The sequence below is a fragment of the Anomalospiza imberbis genome, chromosome 6 (genome assembly GCF_031753505.1).
Source record: "Anomalospiza imberbis isolate Cuckoo-Finch-1a 21T00152 chromosome 6, ASM3175350v1, whole genome shotgun sequence".
Lineage (NCBI taxonomy): Eukaryota > Metazoa > Chordata > Aves > Passeriformes > Viduidae > Anomalospiza > Anomalospiza imberbis.
The window spans coordinates 24,374,520-24,392,689 of record NC_089686.1 but is presented as its reverse complement, the minus strand read 5'-3'; the positions used below and the strand labels follow the sequence as shown (position 1 = coordinate 24,392,689).

Sequence of the window (18,170 nt, the reverse complement as noted above, 5' to 3'; positions counted from 1 at the left end):
CTAATATTTCTGCACAGTAACACTCCTGTACTGTACCTTAAATCTCAAAAGAAAAATTAAGTCATTCTTAAAGCCTGACGATTTGTCTGATGACTGTATGAATACTGGGCTAAGTTGCAATCTGAAATAATCTTTGGAAATGTGTTTCTACCTGCTGTTCATTATGTATGTTAAACTGGCATTCAGATGTTAGGGAATGGACATAGAAGTGAGATTGTGAAAGCATTTTTCAAAAATAAATTATTCAGTTAGAATTCTGCTGGAATGGTATCATTTTGTTTGCTTTATTTGTTTTAATGGTTAGTAGTCGCTTTTGCTTATGGTTTGCAAAAATGAAATTACAGATTTTCTTTCACATGGCACATAGTTGGATGGGACTTTGAGCAACCTGATCTAGTGGTAGGTTTCCCTGACCATGGCAGGGGGTTGGAATAGGTGATCTTCATGATCCCTTCCAACCCAAACTACGCTGTGGTTCGTGGTAGCAAAGTATTACAGCACTCCAGTCATTCAAACCCAATTATTTGTTGCAGTCTAGAGAGGAAGCTCTAGACAGTATTCCAATTTGTTATTTTTTCAGTGCATTTTTTAAAAATCAGACACAAATCACAGCTATAAACATCCTTGTGCTATGAAGGGAAAAATAAACAGTCCTGTGTGGGGTTGACCTCAGCCAGCAGCTAAACACCAGCACATCTGCTCGCTTGCTGCTCTCCCCAGCAGGCTGAGGAGCAAAGTAAGGGGAGTGGAAGCAAACTCATGTTCCAAGACAGTGACAGTTTAATAAGCAAAGGAAAAAGAAGAAGGAACAAGCCAACCAAACAAAACTAAAACCAACAAAAAATTATGCAAACGGAGTCACTCATCACCTCTCACCTGCAGTGTACCATGGTCCAGCCAGTCTTAGAGTGCTGCTGCTTTGGAAGAAAAACTACATACCCCCTTTCTTTGCTTTACCCAGTTTCCATTGCTAAGCATGACATTATATGCTGTGGAATGTCATTTTGGCTGGGTTGGCTCAGCTCTGTCCCCTCACAACTTCTTGCCCATGCCCAAGCTACTCTCTGGAGGAACAGAGTTGGTGGGAAACAAAAGCCTTGATGTTGTGGAAGCAGTGTATGTAATATTCAGAGTACTGGTTTGTTATCAGCACTATTTATCTATAACCCCAAAACATCAAAGTACCATGTTGAAAGAAGTTAATGGCATCCAAACCAGAGTCAGTACAAGTAGTAACATATCTTTTCAGTTGTAAAAATACTCTTTTCTAGAATGTGTTATCAAAAGCATTTTTTAAATTTGTAGCAGCATTGATGATAGACAGATGGGTATACAGCTTAAATTTCTAAGGGAGGAATTTCTAAATTTATATAAATACAATTTACTTAAGCAAGCCTCAATTAAAATTCTAGTAATAATTTGGAGGAAATTTTACTCCTATGCAGCAGTGAGTTCTCACATATGAATGAAGTTGCAACATATATATTAGCCTTAGCAATGTCTTAAGCCACCATTGTTTTGTTCAAGAATGATCATGCCCTTTTGTTTTGAGCCATCATGTTTTTGTGTTCTTTGACTTTTGATTTAGTGAGTACCAGAGGCAGTGATATTGGCACAAATAGGAAGCTGTAGCAGACTATAAGTATTTGACTTGTGTGTTTATGAAAATAAGCTTTCCCTGCCTCTCAAGGGCATGGTTACAAAGTTTAGCTCATGTTCTTGTTAAAAGGATGTTTTCTTTGCAGAGGAGGGAGTTTTTTTCAGAAGTTTGACAGTAAAGCTTTCAGTGAAATATAGGGTAGAGCTGAAAAGACAAAATGTTCAGAAAATTACATTCCAATGAATGTTTGCCCTTAGAAGCAAAAGAAGGGCTTAATAATATTGTATGATGCATAAAATGAGTGGTAAAGTCAACATAGTGGATATACTGGTCATTCAAAGGTGAGGGAAATAAGACAAGCCTTCATTAAACTTGGCCTTTAAATGTTTTTAAAAAACAAGATACAGAAACACCGAGTCTTGCACCTGCCAGTGCATGGAGAACATCATGAAAAGATGACTGATAACCAATGTTTTTCTGTGCTTGATGCACCAGTTGAATTTGGCAGTTGCTCTGAAGAAAGTGGAGACCACCTCTGTGTGTTCAGCATTCCTTATGTATCAGCACCTGAGTCCTTTGAGAGACTTTGTATACTGCCCGAAGCATTCGGCAGGGAAGTACAGCACACGTTAAATAGAAAAGGCTGTAGTGAGGACTGATGTTTTGACCCAGGGAAGATGACAGAAATGTAGAGCTAGCAATTGTGAAAAGCTTTGGGAAGTATCAGAGCTTCTAGGCTCTGGTTCTCTCTCAATCCAAAAGATCACAGGTGGTAACTGAAACAGATTAATTTGTAATTCTGATATAAGCATAGGTAATACATGTTTCTGCTGACTGTATAGAGTACCTCAAAGACGTACTGATAGTTGCCTCTAGCATGACATTTTATCCCTGTCACAGTGGTTTTTGTTAACAGGTTACATTATGTGGGGAAGGAGATTATGGTAACTGAGGCACGTAAAGGACTCCTGGCAAACACAGAACAAAACATTAGCTTGTGCAGAGGCTTGTGATCTTCTGTATTGATGAGTTGGAAAACAACTGTTTGGAAAATGTCTCTTGGTCTTCTGAAGTCTGAGTGGTTTCTGTGTGCAAATGGGGGACAAAGGGAGACATAGCTGCAGTCATATAAGCAAAACTGTTTTGACTGAGGTCTTTGAACTTTTCTTATGACCTAAATTTGTATCTTGGCAACAGAAGTGGGCAAAGCTTTAAGATTCTGAGTTTAGCTATTTATTTATTTATTTATTTATAAGCTCACAAGCTGTAATGGCAAAGCATCTTTCAAAATCTTAACTCTATTCTGTCAGTGAAATACATGTGATATTACACTTGTAATCTGGCTCATGCCTAGAAACAGTTTTTCTGCTGGACCAGTTACCAGTAATTGTGATGTCCTGGTATAGCAGTAAAGAGAACTAGCAAGGTAAATCAGTCTCATACTGACATTTATGAGCTAAACAAGCTATTCATTCTTAGAAATGTGTTACATGAAATTATAGTTAAAAACAAATTCATCAACTAATAGGGAAATTCACCTGATAGCTAATGTATTTTAAATTACATTAAATTACACTTCTGACACTTAGCCTTTTCTGAAGGTTGAATGACATTGGGGGTGGTTTCATTCTTATTCCCATTTGGAGGTAGATTGTATTCCCTTTGGAGCTGAGGAGTTGTGCTGGCTTCCCTGCTCAGCTTTGCAAATACAGTGTAGTTCAAACTGATGTTACTGTGCTTTATCCACCAATGAGCAGTTTTGCCCATTCCCTGTATCTAAGGTACAGATTCCAGGTGGATGTCACAAAATCCTTTTTTCCATATTTTGTGTTTGTAGGACAGATTTGAGTCATTATCTCTAGGATAAGGAGGTGGTAAAACACCTTAGTAATTCCTAGAGGGACTGTTTATGTAAAGGAAGGAGATTCTTGTTTCAGCCTAGATCTTCCCAAAGTTCTTTTGCTTATATGGTTTTTAAAATAGCATAAATTACATTCCAAGGATTTTAATCTTCTTTTACATTGGTTATATGTGTGTCTATGTATATAATTAAAGCAATGGTTTAAAATTTTTTAGGATTTGGCCAAATTAAAACTAAATTTTTTTTAATATATCCCAAGCTATGTGTTGCAACACCATTTGACTGTAGATTTTTTGATAATTTTTTCTTGATTTTCAAAAGCTATTAAGGAATGCCTGTATCTATTTTTGTATGAAATCTGCTTTCATAAGAAATAAACAATTTGATATTTCTACATGTGAAAGTCTGTGTACAAATAGTGTTTAGATAAGCTGCTTTAATCTCTTATTGTGCATATTTTATAATTTTATAGTAATTCAGGAATTTAGAGTATTTTTTTATTGTATACATTTGTAACTGGTTGTAAATCACAGAAGTACAGTGTCAGCATGAATTAATTATGCAAGTAAACCAAATGGCTATTACATTATTTTATTGAAATGCCAAGAGTTTGAGGAGCTCTTTTGTCTTAATAGATTAGCCAGAATTCATTGGGGAAAGTCTTAGTATGTTTAAGGTAATGGGAAAATCTTACTTTCAGTACATCCTACAGGGATCCTGTTTAAAACAGATGACAGTCTGTCACATTCAGTAGCACATCAGTCATCAGATTTATTCTAATTCCTTAAGCTGAACATTTCATTCAAGCTTGTAGGTTGTCTTGTCAAGCTACCAAAAGCCTCATAGCTTTTCTGTCAAGCATAGAGTTGCACCAGCAGTTCAAAAATAAATGCTAAGCTGCAAAAATACTGTTTATTTTCTTTAACCTTTTATTCAGTTAACTACACTGTTCTTTCATGTTATTTTCTCCACATGTGTTTAACGCAAGGTATTCGAGGGACTGCCCTAAACATGCCTCATCCTGACCACAGCCACTTCAGACCAAGGACCACTCATTTTGGGGCATGTTGTTTTTACTTGTAGCAGTCTAGACCACCGTGGTTATCACATTCCTCTTCTAATCACAAAGGCCCAGCGAGCAGCTTCATTTGCTGCAGACGTGAAGGAATCCTGCTGCTGCTGCACTAACAGCTGTGGTGTGGTCAGTCTGGCTTTGAGCAGTGGCTGTGGACTTCTTGCCCTGTATGGAAAGTGACACTTCTGCTGTCAGCTCATATAGTCATGACATTCTTTGTATTTATTCATTACAGTCCTTCTAGGATAGTCTTTCATGCTGTATTGTTATGTCTGTGTCTTTTTTTTTTTTTTTTTTTTCATTTTCTATCTGACCATTTCTAATTCTGACCTTTTTGCTTTAAATGAAGTCTTCTGTGTAAACTGTACCATTTGCTTGTGGAGTCTACTTAAGCTTTACATGGTGCTGAGAACTTGACTTGAGACATACTTTCTTTGAAGTCAATATGTGTATGTCTGAGGTAGTAAAACATTGGGGATGGTTGAACTTAATTAATTGAATTAAGAAAAGAAAGTAAACTATTAGATGGGTGCATTTGTATAAATCACATTTAAGGCCAAAAAATTACTTGCAAAGTACTGAAAGCCTCATGTCCAGGTAAGACTAATCTCTGTATTAAATTGCTAATGCCATGGCATTCAATATAAAGTTGTTACTGCTCTTTAATAGGAAGAAGACTTCCATGGTTCGCTTTTTTAGCTATTAAAAATTACATCTAAGCTGTCTATTAATAATTTTCCAGAATCACCAATTTCAGAACTCTACTTTTTACTTTTAATTCTTCACTGTAACTTGTGATTTCTTCTAATACGTCTTTTTTCCTGTCATTTACATGCAGTGCTAAATTTTCTCTCTTAATCTGATGTTTTTCTTTGTTATAAAGCTCTGCTCTTTTTAATAATTTTTCTTGGTCTGTTAAATGGCCAGTGTTTTCTTTTAGCAGGCTTATTCCTTGAATGGATATTCTGAAAGACACATTGTACATGTCTAAAAAGGTACTGTGGGGTTGAAGCCCTAGATAAAACTAAAGCCTGAGTATATAAAAAAAAGATTGTTAAAATGTCAAGATAATGAAAAGTCAGAAAATAAATTATACCTATTATTAATTTTGAATTGTATTCAAACATAGAAATATGTATCACAGACAAAAGCTGATTACAGAGAGATAAAATTCAATTTTACACTGGGATAATTGTTTTATGTATTTTGCATTTATTTATAAGATCAGATAAAGGACCGGAATTCTCGATATAAATCACTGTATGGTCCTGATGAATACCAAGGTCAGTAAAAGGAAACCCCTTCACTTGCAAAACACATTGCTACTGCAGAAAATACGAAATGAATAAAATGAAACTGATAAGCACCATCTTTCCTACTACATATTCTTTACTTGCATTACGATGTTAGATCTTAGGGTAGTTTTGGTTTTTCAAAGCGGTGAATAGGTATCAATGCTCTCAGCATCCTCCCATATATTACCTGTAGCCAAATTCACATACCTTTGCTAAGTAGAGATTAATGCAAAACTTACTTGAGGTTTGTGAGTCAGAATGGATCTGTTGTCACAGTAACACTGTGAAATTAGATTGGCCCTCCTCAAAGGGTCTTGCATGTGCTGGAGATTTAGTTGATGGATCCAAATTCCACATAGATGATGGAGCCCATGATTTAATAGTATGTTTCTGTAATAAATTACTTCCTATCAGGAAGGCTTATTCTATCCAGAATCAAATCTCTGGGATGTCTTCAAGAGAAGGAAACTTAACTATTTTTCAGACTGGAAAGGACAATAAAATGGATTATAGGTTCTCACAGAAGTGACTCTTTGTTGGGTACCTCAGCTGAGCAATCTGGGTCAGCTTGAACTAAAGAAGACACCCTCTCAGTAACTGAATTTCAAGTCAGAATTTGAAACATGTAGATAGTGAACTGAAATGGCTGCCATTCACCTTACCACATTCATTTAATAAATAAGCTGTAGTGTTCAGTAATGAGTTTTTTCATGTGTGGTGTATTGGAGCTTTTGAGTCCTGAGACAATAAGAAACAGAGTCCTTGACATGGCATCCACTTCACAAAAAAGTGTTACTAGACCTGACAAGTATTTCATCAAGCTGGACATTTTTCACAAGTGGTGGCTTCCAAAACATGCCTTCATCAGCTGATTTTATTTGGCAGCAAGGAGTTCTGCACTTGTTGCTTTTTACAGAATCCAGCTTTTTTGGGCTTCTGTCAAAGTACCAGTGTCACTGAGGTCAGGAATTTGCACTGTTACTCGAGTTAGATTAAGTCAGAGAGTTGTGGCAGTGAATAGTGACTCTGCATCTGTAGGGTGAGGAACTGGTGTCACTGAGCAGCTCTTCTAGGTAAGTGTGGGCATTACAAATGGTCTTTTGTTTTCTTCCAGAATTGTAAGTTTTTTATAAGCTTGAAACTTATTCTGCTTCAGCAAAGGAAGGGCCAGTGCTACAGGGTCAGAATCTGGTCTTTGGTTTCTCAGGTAGGATTCAGGGTAAATGATTTCGCATGCTGAGTGGTTTAACAACCATGGAGTTCTAGTATAGTGCTTGATAAGCCTCTGCACAGGCAGTAGCTCAGCAGCTTTCATCTGCTGGGCTGGTGATGAGATTGCTGAGGTCTGCTTCCAAGTAATCAGGCTTTCTTTCCAAATGCTGAAAATTGATTAGACTGCAGAAGTACAGATACAGAAAGAGCTATACAGAAATACAGCTACCTGTGAGAATAGATTCACCTTCCTTTTTTAATACAATTGGATTTTTTTCAGGATCATAGTGAGGCCATTTCTGATTCAATGTAATTGTGAAAGGGCAGTAATGGACCCTGTCCTCCTGTTGGTTCATGTATCCTGAAATATAAAAGAATGAAGCATCCATGAAGGATTCCTTTGTCATAAAGGTTACAGATTAGGGTGCCATGGGTGTTTCCAGAAACTGTTATTGTGGCATGTACAGTCTACCAGTTAAGGGTGTTTAAGTTAGTTTTCTGCACTACAGCAGCATAAATGGAGGGTGATCTAAATATGCCTGGGAGCAATCTTAAGCTTCTTGCTTTATGGACTCAGAATTTGATGGTAGCAAGAATAAACAGAGTTGTGGGGTGTAGCACTTTGCACAATGTACTGAAGGTGACTGCTGTGCAGGTGTACAAGGTAACTCTAATTAAAACAGTTTCCCCTTGAAATGTAATTTTGTTCCTCCTCTTCACTATCCAGTGGTAGACTAATATTTGTCTCCGGAATGTTTTTCCAGGATCTGAAGTGGAATTACAGTATCTGAAGGTTACTAAATATTAGGCAAAAATTATAATTCTCTTCATAGTTTAAAAGTATCTTTCATATTTCAAAAACCCTCCTGGATGTACAATTCTTTTGGCAAACATTCACTGTCTTGCACTAGAGAGAAAACTTACTATAAATAACATAGGCTGCTTTCATAGTGAGGTTCCCCTCCAGTTGTATCCAAATTTACCTTAAAAGTTAACAACAACTTAAAAAAAAAAAAAATCAAACTAGGTACTTTATTGATAACCCCTTTAGTGTAACATATGACGCTTTCTTTCCAATAATACAGCCATTCAGGTCATTAGAGAGGTTGGGGAAATTAAGATTTATCCATACATCTTCAGCTCTTAAAAATCTCGCATGTAATAAAAACCAGTGATGGATTTTTAAAAACTGTAATCCTGTAGAATATAATTATGTGTGAAAGTGTCACTGTTTAGTAATACAGGAATTATACTGTAAATAAAATTTTTTTCCACATTCTATAGAAATGAATTCAGATTAATGTTAAACTCCAGTTATAAAGAAGTTCATTAAAAATATCAGATGTTATCAAAAATGTTTTGAAAAAAAACTTTAGCTCATCTGATTAAAGAAAGATGTGATCAGAGCATGAGTTTGATCATTATGGGGTCTCTGGGCTTCTCAAATGTCTTGAGAAACAGGTTTTTAGGGAGGTGTCTGTTAATGGATGTCTGAGTGTAGGTGTGTTTTTTCAATCTGTCCTGAGAGCACTGTGGAAAACCTTATAAATACTGAACTACCTATTCCTTAGGTTTAGTTTATATATAGTATCTTTGATAAAAAACAAAAATAATCTTACACCTCAGTAAAGTTCAGTGTGGTGAGTAAATTAAATTGAATTCACTTAACTCTTTTCAGGCAGGCAGCAAGTTATTGCAAAAAGAGCAACCTTTTCACAACACCTCCTTTCCCAAACCAGACTGCTCAGCAGATGCACAGTCCAGCTGAAGAGCTGAGACGGTTGAATATGTTCTTTAGATAAGCAGAAATATGAACAGAAATAACTGATTAGATATCGTGGCTTTAAAGTCTGGAAGAAATTAAAAGAAGTTGAAGACCACTGAAAGTAGTGTCAAAGGGTCATAACTTATACCAGAAAAATTATGCCTTTCCTTTTTTTCTTTACATTTAAGTCTGGACGTGTTAAGATTTGCCTTTGACAGCAAGAAGTTATGAAAGCACAACACTAAAAAAAGTTGCTTTCATTTATAATGAGTTTAAAAAAATATTTCAGAAGACTTTCTTCTTTCCTCTCAGTTGCACTGTGAAATAGGAAATTATTTAGGAGTTTTCTTAATGTTATGATTAGGCACAGATGCCCTAGTAGTACACATTCCTGACTTTGTCAGGTATTCCTTCAGCATGAAAAGGTAAAAAGCAAAGATAAAACTGTGTAGCCTGCAAATCTTGCAACTTCACAATGTCCAGGAATATCTTCAGAATTATTCTGAGTATTTGAACTGTTGGCTAGATGTTCCCTTTTTTAAAATCTTGTATTTTATCTACACTTCTATAGGTATGAAGTCTTGATCTCTTCTTATCTTTTAGTGATGCCAAGCAGTGAAATGCATAATAACTACAACATCTGACAAACAAGCCTCAAAATATTCAGCACAATTATGTGCAAGAGAAAGTAGCCATCAAAATGAGCCTGGCTTTCAGAGATACCGAGGAAGGCTTTTTCTTCCTTCCTCTAGTAAGTGGATTTAGAACTCCTTTGCTCCACCCAGGAATAACTGGTCTGGGGCCAATATTCAGCTGCAGTCTCAGCTCTGATGTTTTGGCATTGAAAACATGACTGTATCTTGTTGAATCAAGGAATAATTAATGCAAGGTATTGGAATATAGGATGAACTTGCAAGAAAGAATAAAATATCCATCTGTTTTCTTTTACAAAAAAAAAAAAAAAAAAAAAAAAAAAAAAGCAACCCAAAGAGAATAATTTTGCTGAAAATTGCAAGATAATCCTAGGTCATGAATTTTTCTAGGATTTTTTTCTCCATTTGTCTACGTGGAGATAATCTGATGTTAAGACTCAGAACCCCTAAGAAGTTTTTCTCTCAGTTGTGTAACCCACAACTTATATGAAACTCTTTGTAGTTTATATTATCAGAGGAATTCTTTCAGGCTTCTCCACTGTAAATTACTTTCATGGTTTTGGCTGAATAATGTGCTTCCTAAGGGTTTAAAAAGAACTTTCTTCAAAACCCAGTGAATAAATTCGGGTCTTTTAAAAAACATATTTGTCCAGCTTCTTCATTCTGTGTGTTGCGTATCATAAATAATCAAAAGATCGAAGAATGAGAATTATCCATATATTCAAATACTAAATTAAAAAAAACCAAAACTGAACTATTTCATTGACTGAAAAGGAGCAGAAATGACAGAGTTTTAATTATGTGTGTTCTGACATTTCTGCTTGTGTTTAAAATTGTTCTGCACCTTGCTTTGGAAGACCTTTCATACCTAAGTTTTCAATTGTTTGTAACTTTCAACATTTTAGACAGATTTTTTTTCACAGCAGGAATTTCCTGCCTACTGGGTGAAGTTGACTTATTTTTTGTATGTTTCAGCTGAGAGAAGGTTTTGGATATTTTCTGAACAAGAGTTAAAGGATAAATATGATGTTTTCCCTGACATAAAAAGTTGCAGCAGTTTGATTGGTAGCCTCATATGTGATTTTGTTTTGCATTGCTTTCTTAAAGTTTGGCAGAGAAATTGATCCACTGTCAGAAATATCTGTTTTGTGACTGATGATCTAACTTCAGCTAATGCCTCTTTTTTTCCTTTTATTTTTTTCTTTTTGTTGTTGTTTGCTTGTTTTTCTGTGATTTTCAACTGGCACTGATTCGCAGTCTGTGGTGACTCCTTTTAATCTTGTACCTTTCATTGCTGGTGCAACATCAGGAAACAGTGCATCAATTGCTATGGTGCTGAATGTTTGCAGGTTTAGCCTCTTCAGTCTTCAGCTTACATTTAAATTCTGGACATTCTCAACAGATTTATTTCACTGGGGCCTCTCTGGTTCTCACTGAGTTTTGGCCCACCTCAGAATATCTTACTCTTCTCTGGGAGTCCAAGATAATTTCTGAATGTGTAGCTTGTTGTTTTGAATTGTGCTGGTTTTCAGATTTCTTTTGATATTTCAATAAATTTCAGGGAAGCATCTGGATTAATTTTCCAAAATCACTAACCTAGTAATCATACCTAAATTAGCAACTGCACAAAAGGCATGCTATATATCATGCATGTTAAGCATGTTGTAAAGCACACAGTCAATGCCTAAGTGCTAGGAATGTTCAGAAATGTTGTTGTTGGAGTATAGCAAATGTAAAATTATAGGATACTTTAGGTTGGAAAAGACATTTAAGATCATCAAGTCCAGCCATTAATGCAGAACTGCCAAGACCACCACTAGACCATATTCCCTAGTACCACATCTGCACATCTTTTAAATACATCCAGGGATGGTGACTCTGCCATTTCCCTGAGCAGCCTGTTCCAAATCTTGCCAAACCTTTCCGTGAGGAAATTTTCCCTAATAGCCAATCTACACCTTCTCTCATGTAACCTGAGACCATTTCCTCTTGACCTATTGCTTGTTACTTGTAAGAAGAGACAAATTCCTGCCTCACTGCAGCCTCATTTCAGGTTGGAGCGAGCAGTAAGGTCTTCTCTCAGCCTTCTTTTCTCCAGGTTAAGCATCACAGCTCCCCCAGCAGTTCCTCATAAGACTTGTGCTCTAGACCCTTCTCCAGCTTCGTTGCTCTTCTTTGGACGCATCCTGAAGTGTGCCATTTCTCTGTAACTTCCACTTCTTGCTTACAAAGGGTGAAGTTGCTAGTCATAGCCAGTGAAGGCACTATGTACTGGATCTACTTGCTAAATCTTAAAAAGAAAAAATAAAAATCTGAAGTTCAGGCAAGACTGTATAATTATTGAGTCAAAATGTATGTGTTCACACCTGAGCAACACTCTACGTTCCTATGCTTTTACTGCTGAGCAAGCGTGGTAAAGGGAGCAATTACACTTGTAGTTGAAGGATAGCTTTCTTTTCAGGTAGTTATCTAAGAAAAGGATAGTTAATTTGCTTGTAAAGGACAAATAGGGCTAATGTGGAGTCAGCATAATTTTATTTCTCTGAGTTTTTTAGCTTGTGAAATTTCAGGTGATGTGATTCCTTTCTGCAGCTGAGGCATACACTATAGAATTGGGGCAGTTGCATAATTTGGGCAGAACCAGTGCACTGGATATGCTGCTTTATTACAGCAGTGGAGGCGCATCTGTGTTTTCGTGCTGTTTTAAACAGCCTGACAGATACATAACTGGTGGTCTGTATTTCCCTGCAGGAAACCAACTGGCCCCTCTCAGTTCCCATGTACAGGACTGAATCTTGAAAGGTTGGCACATTTCTGACAGGCCTCTGCATGTTCAGTGTTCCTGATAGTTTTTGGTCAGGCTCCAACATCCACACTGTTTGTTGCCTTTATGCTTTTTATTTTTACTGTCAGGAAAAATGGCACTATTTGAAGGTACCTTGAGAAATGTGAGTTGGCTGGATGAATCAAGTTTCTCTGCTTCTCTGCTGCTTTTCTTCATTGAGTCCCTATTCAGTCTTACTTCTTTCTGTGAAGGCAGCCAAACAATTGGAATGTTTTTGGCAGAAGACATAATTTCTGCTTAATGCTATACTAGTGGTTTTTGAATTTGGCACTGAATTACTACCTCACATTTTCATGTGCATATAATGTTTTGTGATTTTATTTTTGCTTTTTTGGTAAAATCTGGGCTAGCAACTTAGTTCTGTGATAAAAGAAATTATGATTTGGGGATTTGGGAATTTCAGTATACTGAATATACTGAACAATTAATTTTGCAAACATAAGCACTGTAGATTCATGTTTCTTGAATAATTTCCATAGTTAGCTTTGGAGCTCTTTAGTCACAGTGACATTTTTACAAGTTTGGGGAAAGGATGGATTTTGTGGGGCTTGACGCCAGAGCTTTCAGAAAGACAAGTAAAATAACTGTATCACTCGTCCATTTTTGGTTTAGTGAAGGATGATGTGCAAACTAATATTTGACATTTAGCCTAATGCCAAATCCAGTCATGTAGTAAAGTGAAGAGAATTGTTGCTCAAGACCAGTAGGGCTCAAAATGCTGTGCACATGCTGGTGTTGCGCTGTTTCCTCCCTGTTGGCATTTAGCCTGTCTGCCACGTGGGTGGTCTTTGGTTGTCTCACTGCTGTTTGGCTGTTGGTTGGTCAGGGGCTCTACTGACCTAACTTGTAAAGCAGAAAGCAACCTGCTATTTTTTCTGTTACAGGAATTCTAGTTCTGGTGGGTTTATTTTGTTGCAATCTTTAGAATTACAAAATAGGTAGGCAGGAATTGCATATCATCCAGGTCAGAATGGGGCAATCTCCAAAGTTAGATTTGGTTGATATATCCAGATGAGTTTTGCCCATATCCGGCTACAGAGATTCTGTAACCTTTCTAAGCAACTAGTTCCAGTGACCTTCCTGACTGTGAAAAAATCGCTCTTATCCATAACTCTGAGTTTTCTGTGTTACAGCTTGTCTCTCTCAGAAGGATCTGTGTCTTCTCTATATTTGCTCACAAGACAGCTAAAACACAATAAAATCCCTGTTTAGCCTTTTCTCCTTAAAACCAACTAATCAAACTCTTGCAAACTCCTCATAACTCGTGTCCTGCAGACCCTAATCATCTTGAATCACCTAGTGGACTTAGCTCAGGATATCCACGAGCTGGTCAAACCGGATACAACACTTCAGATGAGCCAAATAGGGGGGTTTAATGACTTCCCTTTGTCTGCTATGATCCTGTCAACAGAGTGTACTACTCAGGTAGCCCTTACCACAATGTAGAGCTGATTCCACTAAAATATTATTTTGGCTCCAGATAAGACAACAGCTAGTTCAAAATGCACATATTTGTTCCTATCTGTAAAGGCTATGGAAATTACTATCTGGTTGTAAAATATTTAGAAATGGAGATCTGGCTGTCTATAACAATATATAATGTGATACATAATACTGAGTTTTAAGGCCAGTGAAGAGTTTACAACAAAACTGAAGGATGGGTAAATGATTTGGTTTTTCACACCTGATAAAAGTATGTCATAGTTTCATTACCAGAATGAAAAGAACGTTAGTTAGAGTGTCACAGAATGCACAGCAAGATGAGAAAAGCTGCGAAAAAAGGGAGACAGTCTTTGACACGATTCTCTACAGTTTTCTTTGCATTTCAAAGAGGTGGTGAGCAGGGGGAAAGTAAAAGGCATGTATTGTCAAAGAGAAGACAAAACTAAGGAAAAAGAAAAGAGTTGGAGGACAAAAGACAGCTAAAAACTGGGGAAGACAACAGACAGGCTGAAGATTGTTTAGTAAGTAAAATACAACTGAAGATTGTTAATGTGAAAATGAGACTATATCAGAGAGCAGAAGAGATAGGGGGCTGTTGGTGAGCTAATATGCACAGAAACATTTCCTGATGCACAGAGAGAATTGACCCTAGAAGACACTTAGTTCAAGTTAGGGAGAAAAAATAAAGAGGAAAGTACCTGTCCTTTATCCAACTAAGTTTAATTTAGGAATAGGTGAAACCTATTATAAACCAGCGGGTTTTACACATTTTTATGCCTCCTCTTGTGCCTTTGTCAAAAGCATGGCAAAGACAATAAGTGCTCTTTGGCTTACAGTAGGCCATCATTAAAAGCACCAGAGGCAAATTTTCTAGTGACAATATGAAGAAACTGCTGCAGCAACAGAGGAAAATTATCTGCCCCCTGTTTCTTCATGTCTTTTTTTTATTTATAGGTTAGTTGAAACCAACTGCATATGTCTTATCTCCTTTTGGGTCAAGAATCAGCAGGGAAGAAAAGCCAGGGATAACAGCTTCACTCTGCCCTCTGGGAAAATGTTTTTATCAAGTTTCCAGATAATGAAGTTACTTTTATTAACCAAAATCTTGAAGTCTTTTTAGCGACGTGAGATTTTATAAATTTGAAATAATACTCATGCTATATTCATCCATTTTTAAGGTTAATCCACTTGTCTATATTTTATATTCTTTTTAAAAGAAACAGAATATTTGCATGAACTACTTGTATTTAAAAGCATATGTAAGTAATAGAATACAATACAGTAAGTATCTCTGTAATCAAAGTATGTTTTATTTCACAGCTTTTAAGTATCTAACAGGTGACTATTATTCCACTTGTAAAAAATACTTGAATTGGCTGTCTCTATTCTCCTTTGACTAGTGTTTTTATAACTGTCCAAAACTAGCTTTAACTTACTTTGAGTTGCCTTAGATTCCTGATGTGCAAAAAGTTTCCTAAGATAGGGAGGAAATGTGACTCTCTTTAGAGGAGTGTGTCATTTAATCAAGACTTGACACCCACCTGGGCTAAGAAAACTGTCTGTTTGTTCCCTGGGGAGATGCCTTGAGAAGGTAACTGGTTTTTATGTAGAGTACCCTCCTAAGTTAGTTTTTTTGGTTTAGTGTGCCCCGAGGCAAAACGTTTCAGGATATTTTAGAAGATTCTGCCAATCTAATTAATCTTACAGGAATAATACTAAAATTCATTCTCTTCATAAACTATATGGTACTTCATCCCTGCACTGTCAATGGCAACTGTTAACTGCATCTCTAACGGAGACAAAAACAGGCTTGGTGCTGTTCCAAGTAGTAGTGGGAACTGGTCTATTGTCCCACCAGAGGTGGGGCAGGTGGGATAGCCCTCTGTGTGGAAAAACTCTTCCAGGGCTGGAGGATTTTTTGTGAAGAATAGGTGAATTTGGTCGTGAGCAGCAAACATTTGCACCCTGTTACAGCAGCTAAGGCCATGATTCAGTGGTTGACTTCAAATTCTCTCAAGGCAAGACCAAGGAATGGGGGTTTGCAGTCATTGGGTCTCCATACAGCAGTCTTTCTGTTCCTGAGGAGGGGACTCAGTAACTGAACTCCAGCTCAGAAGACTTCTCAGTCCTGCCCAGGGAGACAATGTACTGGCGTTAGGGTTGCTGTGGTGCTCTTGTGGGGTTGGAGTTACCTTGGGGTGCTCCTTTGTACAGTGTCTTGTTATTCTGCAGACACTCAAGAGGTTGGGGTTTTTGCCTCAGAGAGAGGAAATACTGCTACAGCTGTAATAAAAGCCATTTGGAACTGCACAAGTAAAGCACTGTATGCTTTCCATCTTGCAGATATATGTTACTTTCATATACCTCTTGTTTTTATTTAATTCCTCTGAAGTGCTTGTGTTGATGAATAATTAGAACCAGGATTGGTATGCTATACTTTTGAATAAGCTGTTATTTTGTTTAGATTTTTTTCTCCTAAAATCCATTCATATTCTAAGGTACTGAAAGGCAAAGTATTTTAATGGTGTTTTTGCAGAATATTTTCCTGAATGGATGAGGAAACAGTCATTCCAGTTAGCACTATATTAAAAAGTGAAGGCAGTGCAGTGAGCTTAATTTTCCATTTTTTTCTGTCATAGATGTAAATAATTCAAACATATAAGCATGGAAAGAAGTTACCAGTTTGAAACTGAGACTGCATGAGTCTCCTAGGATAATATTAGTATTTCCTGTGTGTTTCAGTTAGATATTCTTAAGAAAAAGGTTGGTTTTCCTGAAGTATGAACCATTTAATAGTTAATGCTGTTTTTCACTGGGCTCCTGTGGTAAACTAGAATGTTCATGTAGTTCATGTGTATGCTTATGTAATTAAGCATCCACTAATTTCTTTCTCTTTGGAAAATACTTCTCCAAATGAGCACTCCATGTATGAAGATTTAAGATTATATCATCTGTTTGTTTAAGGTAAGCATTAGGACAGGTATTATTATTTTATAATAGATTCTTAATCCTTTGTCTGTGAAGTGTTGATGTTTTCATTAGAGTTAAAATATGTTGCATGTGTACAGAAAGCCTGAAATCTCAATATGTGGTTCTATCAATTTTAATTATTTGAATCATTAGAACAGCTAATTTTTTGCTTAAAGGTACACCAATGTACCATTGAATCTGTTTTTTAAGGTTTTTTCCAGTTTAATGTCTGAATCCAAATTCATAAAGAGTTGGAAAAATGAGATGTCTGAGCTATAGGATTCACAGGGATTTTATATGAAGCCTATTTAATCAGGATAACACTGTTATTAATATTCATAAAGTCAGCTGGAACACAAATGACAGACTATGGAGCCTAAAATTTTTTACTTGTGAATTTATTAAAAGCAGCTTAAAAAATTAATGGAATTTAAGTAAAGTTGACGAAAATGAAAATCTTATGTTAGCAGTAAAAATCTATATTAGAACTTTGTCTAAGACCATCTTGCACTGATATCTTTGACAGATTTCATTGGTACTTAAAGAAGAAAGATGCATGAATGGTCATTTAAAAGGATTTAAACACATTGGCACATTAATTTTTACATGAATAATAAGTAGCTTCCAAAAGCAATTAACTTACAGTGTACAAGATTTGAATAGAAAAATAGGACTGTGACATCAAAGGGCAAAGCAAATGTGCAGTACATTTTAAACTTTTAATAATACAACTTCTTAAAATATTTTTTTTCTTTTCCACAGTAGGTAAAGTAACACCAAAGGTATTTGTGTACAGCTTGGGTTTGTTTAGAAATACAACAAGATCTGGAAAAAATAAATATTTTTATGCCAAAGTGCTGTTGGCAAAGAACAGTTTTAAGGCTTTTTACATTGATCAAGTGCTTCTGAATCAGCTTTCCTACAGTTTCTGTGTGGAAAACAAATACATACTGACCACAGTGTGTGATTTTTCTCCCATGCTGCTATATGCAGCATTTGGAAGCATTTCTTATTTCTGTAGATGGCAAAACAGTTAGGTCTTAGAGTTCTTTCATTATTGTACTTAACTATTAAATTTATGTGACTGTTGCATTTTACATTCAACCGATAGGGACATTTTCTTTTTTATTTTCACTTTCTTTCATGGTGTCCTAGTAGTTTTACACTAGCACAAGGTGGATAAATAAATAGTGAATAAGGAAATTAGATTTAAAATTACCTCAAGCATTTGGGTTATGGTTTTATTTTGTATTTTCATTTTTTTCTTGGTCTGCCAGTACACTTTATTTTAATCTCCAGCTTTAATTTCCTCTCATTATTACACAGATTGATTATTAGCAGATTGTTTTCAAATGAAAGTAGGGATTTATAATAATTGTATTCAATTTTTCTGATGATTCCTTGTGTGAAACCTTAATGGCCACTTCTGATCATTTTTGAAATGCTGATTT

At 36.2% G+C, this 18,170-nt stretch overlaps 1 protein-coding gene across 5 annotated transcripts in view; it reads left to right on the top strand.

Annotated features, from left to right (window-relative positions):
• Positions 1–18,170, top strand: part of MIPOL1 (mirror-image polydactyly 1) — a 192,184-nt gene that overhangs the window by 20,441 nt on the left and 153,573 nt on the right. The window contains exon 2 of one of the 5 annotated variants that reach the window (XM_068192883.1): positions 9,412–9,559. The exons of 2 other annotated variants lie outside the window; for them this stretch is intronic. The gene's annotated coding sequence lies outside the window, so the exon portion shown is untranslated. Of the gene's footprint in view, positions 1–9,411; positions 9,560–15,951; positions 16,073–16,667; positions 16,714–18,170 lie in introns of those variants that run through there. 2 more of the 5 variants (XM_068192889.1, XM_068192887.1) reach the window with 2 other exon arrangements.